This window comes from Urocitellus parryii, chromosome X, assembly GCF_045843805.1.
Source record: "Urocitellus parryii isolate mUroPar1 chromosome X, mUroPar1.hap1, whole genome shotgun sequence".
NCBI classification, from domain to species: Eukaryota; Metazoa; Chordata; class Mammalia; order Rodentia; family Sciuridae; genus Urocitellus; species Urocitellus parryii.
The window spans coordinates 113,883,404-113,900,198 of NC_135547.1; the positions used below are offsets into that span (position 1 = coordinate 113,883,404).

General features: G+C 37.3%; 1 pseudogene; it reads right to left on the bottom strand.

Annotated features, from left to right (window-relative positions):
* On the bottom strand, window positions 1–1,466 carry LOC113191606 (E3 ubiquitin-protein ligase RNF168 pseudogene; annotated as a pseudogene).
* Window positions 1,467–16,795: the final 15,329 nt, after the last annotated feature.

A 16,795-nucleotide genomic window follows, 5' to 3' on the forward strand; every position in this document is an offset into this window, starting at 1 on the left:
TTATGTCAGTTTATCTTCTGGACTTTTTTTTTTGGACTTCCTTTCTCTTACCAAGTTGGATGCAGATGAGGATGCAGCTCGAAAAGGATACCCATCTGGGGATCCTTTTTGCCGATTTGGATACATTTCTTGTTTATCCACAGACTTCTGAAGTCGTATCGCCAACAACCTATCCTCTTCTTCTTGTTTATGTCTCTCAAAAAATTGGTGCTCCAAAGTCATCATTTTTTGGGTGAAGCTTACTTCTGATTCCTCTTGATCTGAGGGAGATTTCTGGAACAGTTCTCTTTTTGCAGAACGGCGTGGATTGTTGACTGCTTCAGATGAAGATTCCTCATTTTTTCTTTTGGCAATATTTTTGCTGATCAGTAGGTGAGACCCTTTTTGTTTCTCAAAGGTGTTGTTTCCAGTTTTCGGTGTAGTGCTCTTACTCTGAGCTTTGCCATAAGGCTTGACTGCAGCTTGTATAGAGTGGTGAGCTCCAGGTTTAAGTCTTTCAAGCACGACAAACAACTCTTTATGACAACAGCTTGGGCTGGTTTGGGCTTTACCTTCAAGGTGCTTTTCCATACCAGAGACATACAACCGTGGCACAGGTGTCTCCATGGAAGACTTTGCACCTTGTTTTTTAATTTCAAGGCCTATTCGTGAAGAAACTGTTGGCATGTTTTCTTCAATTTCTTGCTGCATTGGGCTTTTACCATCACTGTCCATGTTCTTGGATACGTAGTTTTTTCTGACTTCTCCTACAACCTCAGACTGTGATGCTGGCTCAAATTGATGCAGAGGTGACAAATACCTGTCTTCAATATGTCTTTGTTTGTTCTTTCTTTTCTTTTGTGACTTTGTTGCAACTGGCTCAGATTCTGCAGAATTCAGAGGAGAAGCCAAGATACTTCCGTCAGAGGAACTGTTGGCGCTTAGGTTTCTTGCCTGTTCCTCCTCGTTCAAGTCCAGGTCACTTCGCCTCGGTCTAGTCTTTTTCTCTAGCTCCTCCTCCTCTGCCAACAATTTCTGTATGTATTCTTCACTAGCTTTGCATTCCTCTTCTTCCCGGGCCCGGCGCTCTGCCTCCATCTTGCTCATTTCCTCTTCATATTCTTTTCTCAGTTCCCCGGGAGTACTTAACACGCGAACTGGTTGGTAGTCTTCAACTTCTTTCTCTGATTCTTGCCCAGAAATTCTGAGCTGGCATTCCTTTGGGTAGTGTTTTTGAATCATCTCCCACAGTTCCATATTGACAAGAGAATTTCTTCGAGTATGGTACCGAGTCCATGAAGATACCCAGAGGCGACAGAAAGGACAGCATAAATTCGCCTTTTCCAGGGTTGACAGGAAGCACGGCTTACACAGCGTGTGGTTACAAGGCAGAGTCACAGGTTCTATTAGAATTTCCAGACATATCTGGCATTGGTATTCGGACAATGAAGGAATGGCGTGTTTGGATAGCGCCATTTCAATCTGTTGACAAGATCTACTTATTAGTAGCCGAAGACGAAGAAGCTCTCGTCAAATAATTGCTTCGCGACGAGGCCGCGGCTCAGGAAAAATGCTGTTTCCGCCGAGAAGCCGGAACTTCCGTTTGACACCTATTGTGGGGTGTGCTGGAGTTTTTTTGTGCCCCATCCCACCGAGCCCCGCCCCAGTCTGTCAATTCTCAGCTTGCCGGCTTCCTTTTTGTCAGCCACATTTGAGAACTTACAAACCAGTGAGTGTACCGCTTAGTGTCTAGCATGGTTCCACCTGTTGAGGGTTGGAAATTGTTCTGTATTGATGTGCGGAAATCACAATTTCTCTTTAGGCATTTATTACCAAATAATAATAATTCCTAGTTTGGGCTGACATATTTCTTCAATGTATGGTCTTTGAGGATAGTAGGTTGCTACTGTTGTTTACTTTGCAGCATTGAGGATTCGACACAGGGGTACCATTGGGCTACATCCCCAGCCCTTGAGCCCCCCCCCCCTTTTTTTTTTAGATAGGGTTTTGCCAAGTTGCCAAAGCTGGGCTTGAACTATAGATGCGTGCCACCACAGCTGGTATGTTGTTTATGTATCTAAAGATATTTGCATGCTGTGGCACTCACGTTTTTCCAGTATCTTAGGAGGCGGTGACAGGAGAATTGCAAGTTCAAGGTCTTTTCAGCAACTTGTTGAGAACCTGTCTCAAAATAAAAAGTTAAAAAGGGAGGTTGGGGGCTGGGGATGTGGCTCAAGGGGTAGCGCGTTTGCCTGGCATGCGTGCGGCCGGGGTTTGATCCTCAGCACCACATACAAACAAAGATGTTGTGTCGGCCAATAACTAAAAAATAAATATTAAAAAATTCTCTCTCTCTCTCTTAGAAAAAAAAAGGGAGGTTGGGGCGCTGGGGATGTGGCTCAAGCGGTAGCCCGCTCGCCTGGCATGCGTGGGGCCCAGGTTCGATCCTCAACACCACATACAAACAAAGATGTTGTGTCTGCTGAAAACTAAAAAAAATATATATTAAAATTCTTTCTCTCTCTCTCTCTCTCAAAAAAAAAAAAGGGAGGTTGGGGATCTAGCTCAGTGGCAGAGCACTTGCCTAGCATGCACAAGGCCCTGAAAAAAATTAAAAAGGGCTGGGGATATCACTCAGTGGCAAAATGTTCCCGGGGTCAATTCCCAGTACCCCCCACAACAAATAAATGATTATAAAAAATACTGAGGATGTAGATAGTGGTGTTTTTGCCCCAGGATTCAATGCCTAGTACTGCAAGCCAGTAAACTCAAAAGCCATATTTGATTTTGTGGGATGGCTGGGTTTACCTAGGAGATTATTCTGCTTTATGTGGTAGTCCTTGGTAGTCAACTGTGTTCAGCTGGGAGCTCATCTGGGACTGGACCATCTGGCTCCTCAGCTGGGGTGTATTGAATGGGTGATGCTCTCTAGCAGACTGGATGGATATCTTCAATGGCAGCTGGAGAGGACTAGAAGCAGCCAAAGATTTTCAGGTCTTAACCACATCATTGCTCTGCTTTTCATGGAGGGAATGATCAATGGTATCGCTGAAATTGACAAAGGTGGGTAGGGGAAAATGGCATTGATTGGACGACTGAGAAATTGCTGGTGGAAAAAACTTTGAAAAAGTGGTAGTATCTTGGGTTACACAGTGAAGGGCCAAGTCATTTCAAGCTTTGTTGGTCTTTCTTCAGTGAATTCCTCACTGGTGTTAGATATTCTTTTACAAAAGCTTTATTGTCAGGTAACATTAGGAAATACTGCATGACTTTAATACTTCATGAGTATTTTATAATGCATATCAGTTTACAAAAGATTGAAAATAGGGCCACAAGAAAATCTGCTTCAGCTGACCTGTGGCACATATCTTTAATCCCAGTTACTCATAAGGCTGAGGCAGGAGGATGACAAGTTCCAGCCCAGCCTGGGCAATTTTAGTGAGACTAGCTCAAAGTAAATCAAGTCTGGAATAGTGGTGCACTCCTATAATTCCAGCAAGTTGGGGGGCTGAAAGCAGGAGGATCACAAGTTTGAGGCCAACCTCAGCATCTTAAAAGATCCTCAGCAACTTAGCAAAACCTACTCTCAAAATAATAAAAAGGACTAGGATGGGGGCTGGGGATATAGCTCAGTTGGTAGAGTGCTTACCTTCCATGTACATGGCTCCGGGTTCAATCCTCAGCAACACACACACACACACACACACACACACACACACACACACACACACCAAAAAAAAAAAAAGGACTGGGATGTAGCTCAGTGGCAAAGCACCTGTGGTTCAATCCCCAGTACCAAAAAAACAAAACACACACACACAACTAAACAAAACTGTCTGGAGCTGCTCTGGAAATACATGCCCTTAAGCAAGAGAACAATTATTGCACCCTGCAAATTTATCTCTGCTTGGATAATGAGGCATGGCTCCAGGAGTAGGCATTACTTGATGCAGTTGAGTTACACTCACCTGTCCCTTTATAATCCTCCCCCTTTGCCCTTTTTGGGATAGAATGTACCATGGAACCTGCCCTTGTGTGTCCCCTATATAAGAATAAAGAATTCCAGTGGCTTTCCCTCTTTTTATATGGGCCCCTAAGGTCGGAAAGCAGTCCCAGATTTTGAAAAGGCACTTCTGTGTGTTGGTGTTTTATTCGCCGTTTTCTTAAGTTAATGGAATAGTCAGATTTGTGAACCCAGCATAGGTCGCCAGCTAGGAAAGATGGCGACAAATGGAGTCGCCGCTGGGATGTTTTAAGGTAGCTGATAAAATGTATATGGCTAAAGTGTAGCCCTCTCTCATAAGCATGCTTTTTATGACTTATTGTGAAACTAATGTGGGTTTTTTGTGTTTTGAAATGTTTTAGATAAGAATTTTTGAATTTATGTGCTGTAAATTAATGTTTAGAGAATGAAGGAAGATAGGAGAGATTGTTTTATTTGTGGGATGTAAAATTCCAGAAGTTTTCTGCTTCTAAAAAAGTAAAGTATTTTTCAAATTTTTATTTGATTCTTACTTTCTAGAATTATTCAGACAACTTGAATTGGGCAAATAAATCTGCTGAGCCTCTCACTGCATCCCTACCAAAATTTAAAATCGAGTGAGCTATAACTCATCTGCTGTCACACAGATGCAGGGCTCCAACCTGCCACTGGCAATACTTTTAACCTTTAGATAACCTGGCCTGGGTACCAAACGCCTGCCCGCTCGCACCTGTATCTGCCACTGGAACCCGCTGTTGAGTTGGGGGAATTTTGGGGTGCCCACATGCTGCGAAGGGAGAGTGCAAAAGACGAAGCACAACTGCTCTGCAAGCGGGCTAACCTCTGAGGACAGGTCACATAGATAAGGCAGGGTCCCATCTATGGGGTCCTACTCAGGTTGGGCAATACAGTGACTCCAGGGGAGGTTAAAACTCTTGGGGACGCTAACCCGCCCATGGCGCCCGCCCAAAGGGACTGAAGCGCAGCTGCGGCTTCCTGAGTCCTCATGGTCCCGGAAGTAGCAGAGTGGGGGGAGCAACGGGGTACTGGATGGTGACCTGCGGGCACAGAGTGTCTCTGGAAGCTTATATTCAGGGCCTGCCATTCAGGCCCTTTTTCATGGGCACAGGCCCCATCCCAGCGGGAGGGACCCAGCGCGCAGTGGCAACCTGGCTTCCCCATCCCAACTTACGCCAGCTGGCCCATCAGCCAGGGGATCACAGGGCCATTACTCAAACCTCTGTGACGCCAGGGGAATGGCGAAACGCCCATGTGATGCAGTCGCAGAGGGACTGCAGGCAGGGGAAGGCAGTCAAATTGAACTGAGTCAAACCCACTGAGGAAGCTCCCAGGGCTGGCGGGACCCTGCCTTGGGCAACAAGCCCTGCCCCTGCGGGGCAAACTCAGATGTAAAGTACATTGCAATGGATCCAAATATTTTAAGAACCATGTGGTTTCATAAGCTTTACATAATTAATTATAAGCTATACCTTTATTCTTAATGCATATTTTCCCAGGTAGTTGGATAATCTATAGTCCTTAATTTATAGAATAATTAACACATGTGTCTATTTGTTTAATTAATATGTATCTATTTGCTTCTAACTGCCTTCCCGCAACAGGAAGCATGTAATTTATACCTTTATACATGCATTTATCTGGTGCTCTGCTTTTTATAGTTAAAAATATTTAAGATAGGGGCTGGGATTGTGGCTCAGAAGTAGAGCGCTCAACTAACACGTGCAAGGCCCTGGGTTCAATTTTCAGCACCACATAAAAAAAAATAAAATAAAGATATGTGTCAACCTATAGGTAAAAAATAAAAAAATAAAGATATTTAAGATAAATGTATTTTACTATAAAAATTTTCTTTCAAGAGATAATACAACCATCAAGTAATCTCTAATTCTCAAATTATTGTACAAACTTTTATAAGATGATAAACAGATATGATTCTGTCAACAAATGTCTAAAGGCTTTAACTATATTTTCATCAAGATATTTCTTCTTATCAAGGTGCAATAATTTGTTTAGATTCTCAGATTTACAGAAATTGTTCCAAAGTATAATCAAAAGAAATAATTCTAAAAAAGGAAAAGAAGGTACTTCTTCAGAGAGGAAATATACATTGGAGGTCCTAAGGAGAAGAAAGAAATCATTTTTGGGTAAAAGAAAAGGTCTTTATATTCTAAATTATAATGATGAAAGGATTTTTGTAAACAGGGAAATCTTTATATACTTATCTAGACAGATGACATAAAAAGTTCAAACAATTGAAAAATAGATTTATGTATAACTGGACTGACTATAAATATTTGGACTGATCAGTTCTAGGATATTTCAGGCTATTTCCCTGATTTTATTATGCTGATGTAAGCTTTCTGTCCACGTTCTGACATGACAGAGCTTATTAAAATATTAAGCTTATACCTAATAATTCTTGATGTTTGAACAAGGACCAGTTTTTAATAAATCAAATTCATACATCATTTATCAAAACATGAATATTTTAAAATGCTTACTTAAATTCCAATTTTGACACTTCTCTTTGGAGACTAAATTTGATTGATTCAAAGACATCAGTAATGATTACTGCTGCTTCTTGCATATTTCTTCTGTTTGTTGAATATTTGGGATTTGGGACAACATTTTATTACAACTCAAGCTCTCCAAATTAATGTCATACGTTAGTTTTGAGCAATAAAAGTTACAAACTTTGTGGGTAATTCATTTGCATTATATAAATTCTCTGACTGGAACTATAATCCATGAAATATTGTAAGACTTGTATATACTCCCTACACTTGGGAAAAAACCTAAATCATATTTTCTAAAAGGCAATTACAGACACCTATTTAAAGGATAATATTCTGAGCTAGAGAGATATTTTGAGACCTTCTTTCAGGAAGAGGTTGAGGGTTCTTTTTAAATTGTCCATTTGCATGTAACATCAAAATGGATCAGCTAGTGTATATAGTGAAAAATTACAATGATCAATAAAAAGTATCTCATGTTCATATCTAGCTCCAATTACTATTAACAGAGAAGACCTTAAAATTATCTACTAGAAAGAAAGATCAAAGGAGACCTCTCAAACTTAATATAGACCAGAACAAATTCAGGGAGATTTTCGAGAGATCCAATATTTCAAAATTATGCCAGATGTCTAACCTTATCTAGAGAGATATTATGCTGTTACTCAGGTAAACTTTAAAATAGAGGGCCATCTTAAAAACAGTTTTAAAGGAAATTTATCTTAACCATGTCCCAATAACACAGAATAGGAACAAACCTAGTTGTCTGGAGCACAGACAACTCCCCCAAATTGATTAATATCCAACAGATAAACAGAATGCCAAAAATAATTTTAGTAAGACTTTAGAAAAATCCTATTATTTTCATAGAGATACTTAAAGATACAATACAGCACCTTAAACTTATAGGGGGCCACCCATTTTCAAAAGATGAATGTATCATCCAGTTAGCCTAGACATTCCAAGGGATTTACAGAAGTTAACATAGTCTTAGCCAAGTTTGGATATTACACCACAGTTTAAATGAAGATCAAATGGGAGATAGAAAAACATAGAGACAGAAAAAGAAGTAAAATGCTAGTCTTGGCCCCAGGAGAAATACATTTCCTGGGTAAAAATTTTACTCCTCTTCCAAGTTAAAAACAGACTTTGAAAGCCTCTAAAAATTAAAACAGGGCAATACTTGGAGCCCCTGTCAATAGTTTGTCACTGAGGAAAATAACCCTAAAAATACTTACCCTAAAATATTAGACACACAGCCATAAATAAATCAGCTCAACAGCTCATAGCTTATTTCAATAAGAAATTTAACATGATAGATCTTTTCTAAGATTATGAGACTGACGCACTACCTACTGTGCTAATGAGGCACCTAGATCTTTTCTCAACTTTAATAATATGAGGTAATGCCCTCCGTACATTAGTATTTTTAAAATTGGTAAAGCCAAAAATTATATATAATTATTAGTTATTTTTACTACATTAAATAAAGTTATTAAGGATGCCCATACAACTATTTCTTTATACACAAAGATTGTTTTGACAAAATATCCCTAAAATGTTATTGCTAGCTCAATATCATATAAAATTCTAAATTAGATCACTGTCTTAAACAATACTGTTGACTTGTTTTTACCCGTTAATATTTGAGATACTAACTCCTCATACTTAGGTCAACATTGGGTTTGATAACAATAATGACAGTTTTTCATAGATTGGTAAATAAAAGGCTATTATTTTTTAATTCATTTTTTATTGGTTAAAAAATAACTTCTCTAGGCTTATTTAACATGTGTACTTCCTATTTTGGATAGATGTCTATATTTTTCTCATGCTCCTAGTAAAGACCACCACTCTGTCTCTAGCCTCATTACAAATTAAGATAGTCATTTGAAGTTAATCTAGAGCTAATTTCAAAATATAAATTTTTATTATATTCTTCATTTTTAGTAATTCCATTAAAGTAAAAAATTAAGTCATACATTAGTAAAAATGAAGTTTCTATTTGCCATAATCCTTTTAAATAACCTTTGTCAAGATTCAAGACCAATTAAAGATGTTAAATTTTTTCTTATTATTTAAATATTTGTACTATTGTCTATAACTTAAACTAATGATATTATGACTTATGCCAGCCTTTTATTCAATTTTAATAAGTATATTTAAAAGGGGGGAAACAGGACCTCATAGAACACACTAGATCTTACAAAATACTTAAATTTTTTTTTCTTAAATTGTAATATTGAGAGTCTTACTGTTGCTGAATGTAAAAGGAGAGTTTAAACCTGTCATCATGAAAATTACTGAAAAACTTGGCACAGGAAGTTAAATTTCCAGCTGCAGAATTTATAGCCATGTAAACAGTGAATACTTTAAATATTATTATATTATTATAAGTTTCATGAGCTTATCAGATAAGTAAAAATTATGAAGAGACTCTTGAGACACCTCTCAGGTCCACCTTTAATGTGCCTTGCAGTGTGGACTGGAAAATCCACCCATGAAACTGGATTAATTGTACCGACTGTAATAGTCAGTTATACCTATATGTTGATCCTATGGTAAACAGGCTGTCTGGGAGTATCTTTTGAGAAAAAGATAGCATATGAGAAACCTAAACCAGTCAATCATGCTGGTTCTTAGAAATTAAGATTGTATATCTGGATAATTGTCAAAATAGAAAGATTGTTGAAATAGATTTTTCCTATAAATGCCAGTTATTTACAGAAAATATCCACCAATGTATTATTGCTCTAATCATTCTCCAGTAGAAATTGGCACCTTTCCTAAGTGGATAGATTGTGCAAATGTCTTGCCAGTATAACATAAGGTGTCTAGAAATAGTGGATATATTTTAGGCTGGTCTCCTAGAATTACATGAGGATGCCATAACTCCTAGAAACTTTAATGCTCTGCAAGATGGTATCCAAAAGGATGTTTGATGTTTGACTTCTGCCTCCAGAATTTTTACATTACTGACAGACCTAAAAGACTCCTTATATGTGAGAATTGAGAGAAAGAATGATTAAATATCCTGTAACCTATAAAAATGCAATTTTCCTAACTTTATCTCTAGTTATAATAAAGGAAAAGACACTGATCCTTCATCAATGTTCCTTTGTCCTATTGCCGGCTAGCATGCTGAAATTAACATTCAGGATTTGAAGCAGGTGCATGCCATTAACCAGACCTATGCAAGCTCTTGATCTCATGATCCTTGAAGTGACTACTTTAAATATTATTCATTGTTTCTACAATTACAGCCTTTATGGCTTTGTCTTAAAACTTACAACATGTGAATTTTCTTAATAATTTGACTTAAATTACTTCCAAGATCCTTCATAGTCAGATAAGTGCTGATGGAAGGATTGAGACAAAGTTAAATGCTTTAGAAGCCACTATAATGAATAATGCAAATGAGCCCTCTGCTTTATGGTTTGATGAAAGGCTTAAATGCCATGCAAATTAAATATGTCTGTTACTATGGCCAAACACAATGCTTCCCAATAAAATTGGGAACATATTAAGAATCTTCTGATGAGTTTTTAGCAGAGTAATAATAATAACCTGGATTTTTCAAAGTTAATTAAATGACTTTAATCCTAAAAATATGTTAAAACATTCTATATGATATGTTATTGGAATAATATGTTTTCTACTAATTCCTTTTGTGTCTCAATAGTAGGTCATTACAACCTTGGACCAAGAATCCAGTGACAGGAAGATATAATTCCCCAGTTGCTTTTTTTATATTAAGAAAGGGAGAATATGTCAGGAGCTGCTTTGGAAATACATTCCCTTAAGTCCTGAGCAAGAGATACTGAACAATTATTGTGCCCCACAATAACATGGGCTTTACTTCGGCTCAGATAATGAGGCATGGCTCCAGGAGTAGCGTTACCTGGTGGGGTTGAGTTATACTCACCTGTCCCTTTGTAATCCTCCCCCTTTGCCCTTTTTGGAATAGAATGTTCTATGGAACTTCCCTTTGTGTCCCCTATATAAGAATAAAGAATTCCAGTGGCTCTCTCTTTTTCCATGGACCCCTAAGGTTGGAGAGCTGACCCAGAATTTAAAAAGGCACTTCTGTGTGTTTGTGTGCATTCTTCACCGTTTTCTTAAGTTATTGGAATAGTCAGATTTGTGAACACAGCATAGTCACCAGCTAGGACAGATGGTGATATAAAACAATAGCAGCAGCAGCAACAATAAAGACAAATTGATTTTAAAAAGAGCTAGGGATATAGCTCAGTGGGAGACCATTTCTGGGTCCAATCCCATTACCACAAAAAGGTGGGGTAGGGGAGGGGGAGAAGGGAATGGAGTTAGGAGGAGAGTGGGAGAGAGTGGAGACAGGGGAGAAAGGAGACCTTCATTTTAAAACATCACCTTATATGAAATCTGTTTGACCACAGACCTATATTTTAATACTTACGAATGAACTGATCACACTAGGGACTTTTATAACTTTTACAAAGCTGGGATCATACTCTATATTGTATTTTGTAGCATGAAAAGGCAATCTTGTATGTTGTCCAAAGAGTAAATTGGGGCTGGGTTGTGGCTCAGTGGTAGAGCACTTGCCTAGCATGTGTGAGGCACTGGGTTTGAGTCTCAGCACCACATATAAATAAATAAATAAAATAAAGGTCCATCAACATCTAAAAAATGTTTAAAAAGGAATAAATTATACACTTTTTTTCTGAAGAAACAAATATTAGTGTTTCTTATTTAAAATATTTTTTAGTTGTAGATGGACAATATCTTTTTTTTTTAAATATTTACTTATTTTTTTAGTTTTCGGCGGACACAACATCTTTCTTTGTATGTGGTGCTGAGGGTTGAACCCGGGCCGCATGCATGCCAGGCGAGTGCACTACTGCTTGAGCCACATCCCCAGCCCCCAATATCTTTATTTTTATTATTTATTTTTATGTGGTGCTGAGGATTGAACCCAGGGCCACACACATGCAAGGAAAGTGCTCTACCACTGAGCTATAACCCCAGCCCATATTAGTGTGTTTTAATAAATAGATTATCTTATTTTATGGTACGTATAAATATAGTACATATTTATGGGTATAATGTGGCATTTTAGTGTATACACACACACACACACACACACACACACTATGTAATGATCAGATGAAGGCAATTGCCAAATGTACCACTATAAAATTTTATCTTTTTCTGCTACTAATTCTCTCTAACTTGTTTCTCCCCTTCTCTCCTTCCCTTTTCCTTTCTTCTTCCTCCTCTTCTTTCTGTAGTGCTGGGATGGAACCCAGACCTTCATGCATGGTAGCCAAATACTTCTCCACCAAACTTCACTGCCAACCCTCTAGTAGTTATTTTGAAATATGTGATTAAAATTGTTGTCATCAACAGTTGTCCTGCTGTGCTATAGAACATTAAAAATTATTATTCCTACCCAATTGCACTCTTGTATACATTAACCATCCTTTCTCTATCTTCCCTCCCTCACAACCTTCTTTGACTCTGGTAACCCCTATTCTATTGTCTCTTTAATGATAACAACGTTTTTATTTTTTGGGTGCTGGGGATCAAATCCAGGGGCACTTAACTATTGAGCTACATTCCCAGCCAATATCAATTATTTAATTTCCACATGTAAGAACTGTGGAATTTGTCTATAACTAACTTATTTTGCTTAACACAATGCCCTCCATTTGCATACATATTCAAATGACAGAATTTCATTCTTTTTATGGCTAAATAACATTGCTATTGTAAATAATGTTATAGTAAACGTGCATGTGCAGATGTCTCTTTGATGTACTTATTGCATTCCTTTGGATATATACCTAATAGTGGAATTGCTGGATCATATGGACATTCTATTTCTGTTTTTTTTTTTTTTGATGACCCTCCATACTCTTTCCCAGAATGACTGTACTAATTTATATTCTCACTAGTGTTATGTTTCTTTTTAAGATATTTTTTGTTAACTGACCTTTATTTTATTTTATTTACTTATTTATATGCAATGCTGAGAATTGACCCTAGCACCTCACACATAGTAGGCAAGTGCTCTATCACTGTGAGCTACAACCCCAGCCCCAGTGTTCTATTTCTTAAAATCAAATTTAGGATGCCTCTTTAGATCTGACTGACCTTTCTAGTTTTTAAGGGTTAGCAGTGGTTGCTTTTAAATAGGAATATAACTGCTTGCTGTCATTGCTGATGTTTTATAAAATGTTAACTTATAACAATGCATTTAACTTTATAACATTCTGAATAATTATATTTTAGTATTATAACCCAATTCACAGATGAGAAGAATGGAACTACATTAGGAGGATGGTAAAGGTTAGTTTAAAATTTATTTGCCTCCATTTTGATAAAGAGAATACAAGTTTATGTTACTGATTTGTTTCTTTGAAAGGTCTTCAGACTAAAATTTAATAATACTTTGTGTTTTAGCATGAAAACATCTGGAAGAAATTCAAGTTTTTTTTAATATTTATTTTTTAGGTGTACACAATACCTTTATTTATTTATTTATTTTTATGTGGCGCTGAGGATTGAACCCAGGGCCTCGCATGTGCTAGGCAAGTGCTCTACCACTGAGCTACAACCCCAGCCCCAGAATTCAAGTTTTTAAATTTAGTTTATGGAGCATTGTGGCAACTCGTATGTTAATGAAGTATGGCATGAACTTGGCAAAAAAAAGTTATAAGATATAATCACCATAAAATAACAATGTTCATATATGGCTAACACATATTTGATTCTTACTATGTGTCAGGAAATGTATTAATGACATTAGAGTGTATTCTCTTGTTTAATCGTTATAGTAACTCTTTGAGGTCAAAATCATTACCCATATTTTGCCAATAAGGAAACTGAGGCCAAGAAAGGGAAAGTAACTTCCCAAATCCCACCGTATAACTTTATCTAAGTGGGATAGGCCCAGAATAGGTGTAGAATCTTGGTCCTTTGCCACATTTCTTATATATTTTTCAGCTTTTATGATAAAGGGTTATTTAATACCATCTATATTTCTATCATAATGCAGTTGGGTCTCAACCATATGAGAGAAAGATGGCTGACGTAATTTTGACTTTTGTTTTAATCTTTAAAAAAGTATTTTTTGTTGTAGATGGACACAGTACCTTTATTTTATTTTTATGTGGTGCTGAGGATCGAACCCAGTGCCTCACACATGCTAGGTGAGCACTCTACCACTGAGCCACAAACCTAGCCCCTGTTTTAATCTTCTTTTAGAATAAAACTTTTGCTACAGCTGTGATAGGCTCTAGAGATTGTCTAAGTTAACTTGTGAATATTTTCTTTTCTCTTCCTTGGCATTAATGAATTTACTGTAAAATAGGTGACAAGAAAGAAATTACAAGTAGGGATTTGCTAAGTTCAAAAATGGGTTTAAGGGTCTTTGACTAGTCACATTGCTTCTAGATGAAACTATTATGTTGAAATTATTTGATCTAAGGGGATCTATATGAGGTACGTTTGGGGGTCCTTTGGTCCAGCATGTTGGTTTCTGGGCAGGTAGTGTGATATTTGAGTAGTAGTTCTGGCCTGAATGTCTAAATCTGTGAGGTCTTACCTGTCTCTGCAACTAACTAGTTTGGGGAGTGGGGTGGAGGACTAATCTCTTCAGGTCTTATTTCATCTCTATAAGGGAGGGCACCTTTATTATTTCAGGGTTCTCTGATTTTATGCCTATGTACTTTTTTCACTTGATTCGGTTGTTTGGTTGGTGAAATTTTCTTAATGAATATATTACATATCATCTAAAAAATTCCATTTAAAATTGGATGCTAAAAAGTTAGAGCCTTAGAACAAAACAAGTCCTACTGAAAACCACTTAGTATACTAGAGGCATTGAGGAATTAATACACTGAGAGAAAGGATTATAGTAACCAAAGAAAGGATGGGTATATTTTGTTTCTTTTTTTATGTTACAGAAATTGTGTACCTTTTTTTATATTAGTGGGTTTTGAATCTAGGAACATTTTACTGTTAAGCTACTTCCCCAGCCCTTTTTATTCTATTTTTTATTTGGAGACAGGGTCTCTAAATTTCTTAGGGCCTCACTAAATTGTTGAGGTTGACCTTGAATTTATAATCCTCTTGCCTAAGTTTCCTGAGTTGCTGTGATCACAGGCACTTGCCACTGTGCCCAACAAAATTGTAAACTGTTGACAGAGGGAATAGTATGGCTAAAAGCATAATGGAAATAGAATAAAAATTACTCATGCCAAGATATTGACATGCCAGGCATTGCTGATCCTGATTTTACATGTTTAATATAAATGTAATATAATGTAAATTGAAGGCTCTCCCTCTATATATTTTCAAGTGATGGGTTTGAAATTAACAGATCAAAATTTAGTGGGCTGTGAACATTAAAAATGTATAGTGTTTAATGATAGTTAAGAGTTGTGTACATGCATGATACAAGATGTAAAGTGTACTTTTAACAGTGTCATGGTCAAGAAGTTTGACTTTCTGTAAAGTATGGAAGGAATATAGCAAAAACAAATGAACAAAACCATAATGGAAATGTGATGAAAAATTCACACTTCAAGGTAGGATGGAATGAGTATATTGATTCCTACTTAATTTTGTAGTTTTAAACTGTCCGGAATTTCTAAGTTCTTTCTTTCCTCTTCTCTTCCCTTTTCTTCTTTCCCTCCTACCCTTTCTTCCTCCCTTTCATTAGAATTATAAAGAAAAACATTTGAGAATTGTTTTAGTTTAGGCTGAAGAAGCTGCAGGACTTTGCAAATTATTGATTTCCTTGTACTGGGTGCCATCTTGTGGCCTTGTGGTTACAGTGCAATGTAATTCCTTTAATAGAAAACTTGCAAATCCCATTTCTAATGTCCTCACTGAATGGTACAAATGGCCAGAGCTTGAAGTTAATGAAATCAAGACCGGGCTGGGGATGTGGCTCGGGCGGTGGCGCGCTTGCCTGGCATGCGTGCAGTCCGGGTTCGATCCTCAGCACCACATGCCAACAAAGATGTTGTGGCCGCCAAATACTAAAAAATAAATATTAAAAATTCTCTCTCTCTCTCTCTCTCTCTCTCTCTCTCACTCTCTCTCCTCTCTCACTCTCTCTTTAAAAAAAAAAAGAAATCAAGACCACAGAGTATATTCTTTTTTAAAAATATTTTTAGTTGTAGATTGATACAATACCTTTATTTTATTTATTTATTTTTATGTGGTGCTGAGGATTGAACCCAGTGCTTCATATGTGTAAGGCAAGTGCTCTGTCACTTGAGTTACAACCCCAGCCCTACAAAGTTGATTCTTAACTTCTGTCTAGCCTTGGTCACACACTGGACCCCTAAGCCTAGACAATAAACTTCAAAGTATTTGACATTTTGTAGTAGATAATTGCAGAAGAGGAAGACGAGCCGGTTCTCTCTTTTTCCTGCATGCCTCCTTCCTTCCTTCTCCCTCTCTCAATACTGGAGATTGAGCCCAGTGGTGCTCTACCACTGAGCTACATCCCTATACCTTTTTTATAGTTGCATAATTATTATATATAATAGTGGATTTTATCATGACATATTTGTATATGCACATGACATAATTTGACCAGTTTCAATCCCCAGTACCCCTTGTTCTCCTTCCCCCAGATCCCCTTCCTCTACCCCATTGGTATCCCTTCTTATTTTCATGATCTCCATTTTTTTCCCTTCTCTAGCTTCTGCACATGAAAGAAAACTTACAATCCTTGACTTTCTGAGTCTGGATTATTTTAGTTAGCATGATGTTCATGATGATACATTTTTCGGCAAATGACAAGTTTCATTCTTTATGGCTGAATAAAATTCTGTTGTGTGTGTATTTTCTTTATTCATTCATCTGTTGAAGGATACCTAGATTGATTCCATACCTTTGCTGATGTGAATTGTGCTGCAATAGATATTGTGTGCATGTATTTCTGTAGTATGCTGATCTTAATTCTTAATTCTACCAAAAAGCAGTTTAACCCATTCCTTGTCTTTTAAGGAACCACCATACTGATTTCCACAGTGGTTGTATTAATTTACATTCCCACCAACAGTGTATGAAAGTTTTTTCCCCTGCATCCTTATATTTTTTAATTAATTTATTTGTTCTTATTTGTTATACATGACAAGCAGAATGCATTTCAATTCATAGTACATATATGGAGCACAATTTTTCATTTCTCTGGTTGTACACAAAGTAGAGTCACACCATTTGTGTCTTCATACGAGTATCTAGGGTAAAGATGTCCATCTCTTTCCACCATCTTTCCTACCCCCATGCCCCCTCCATT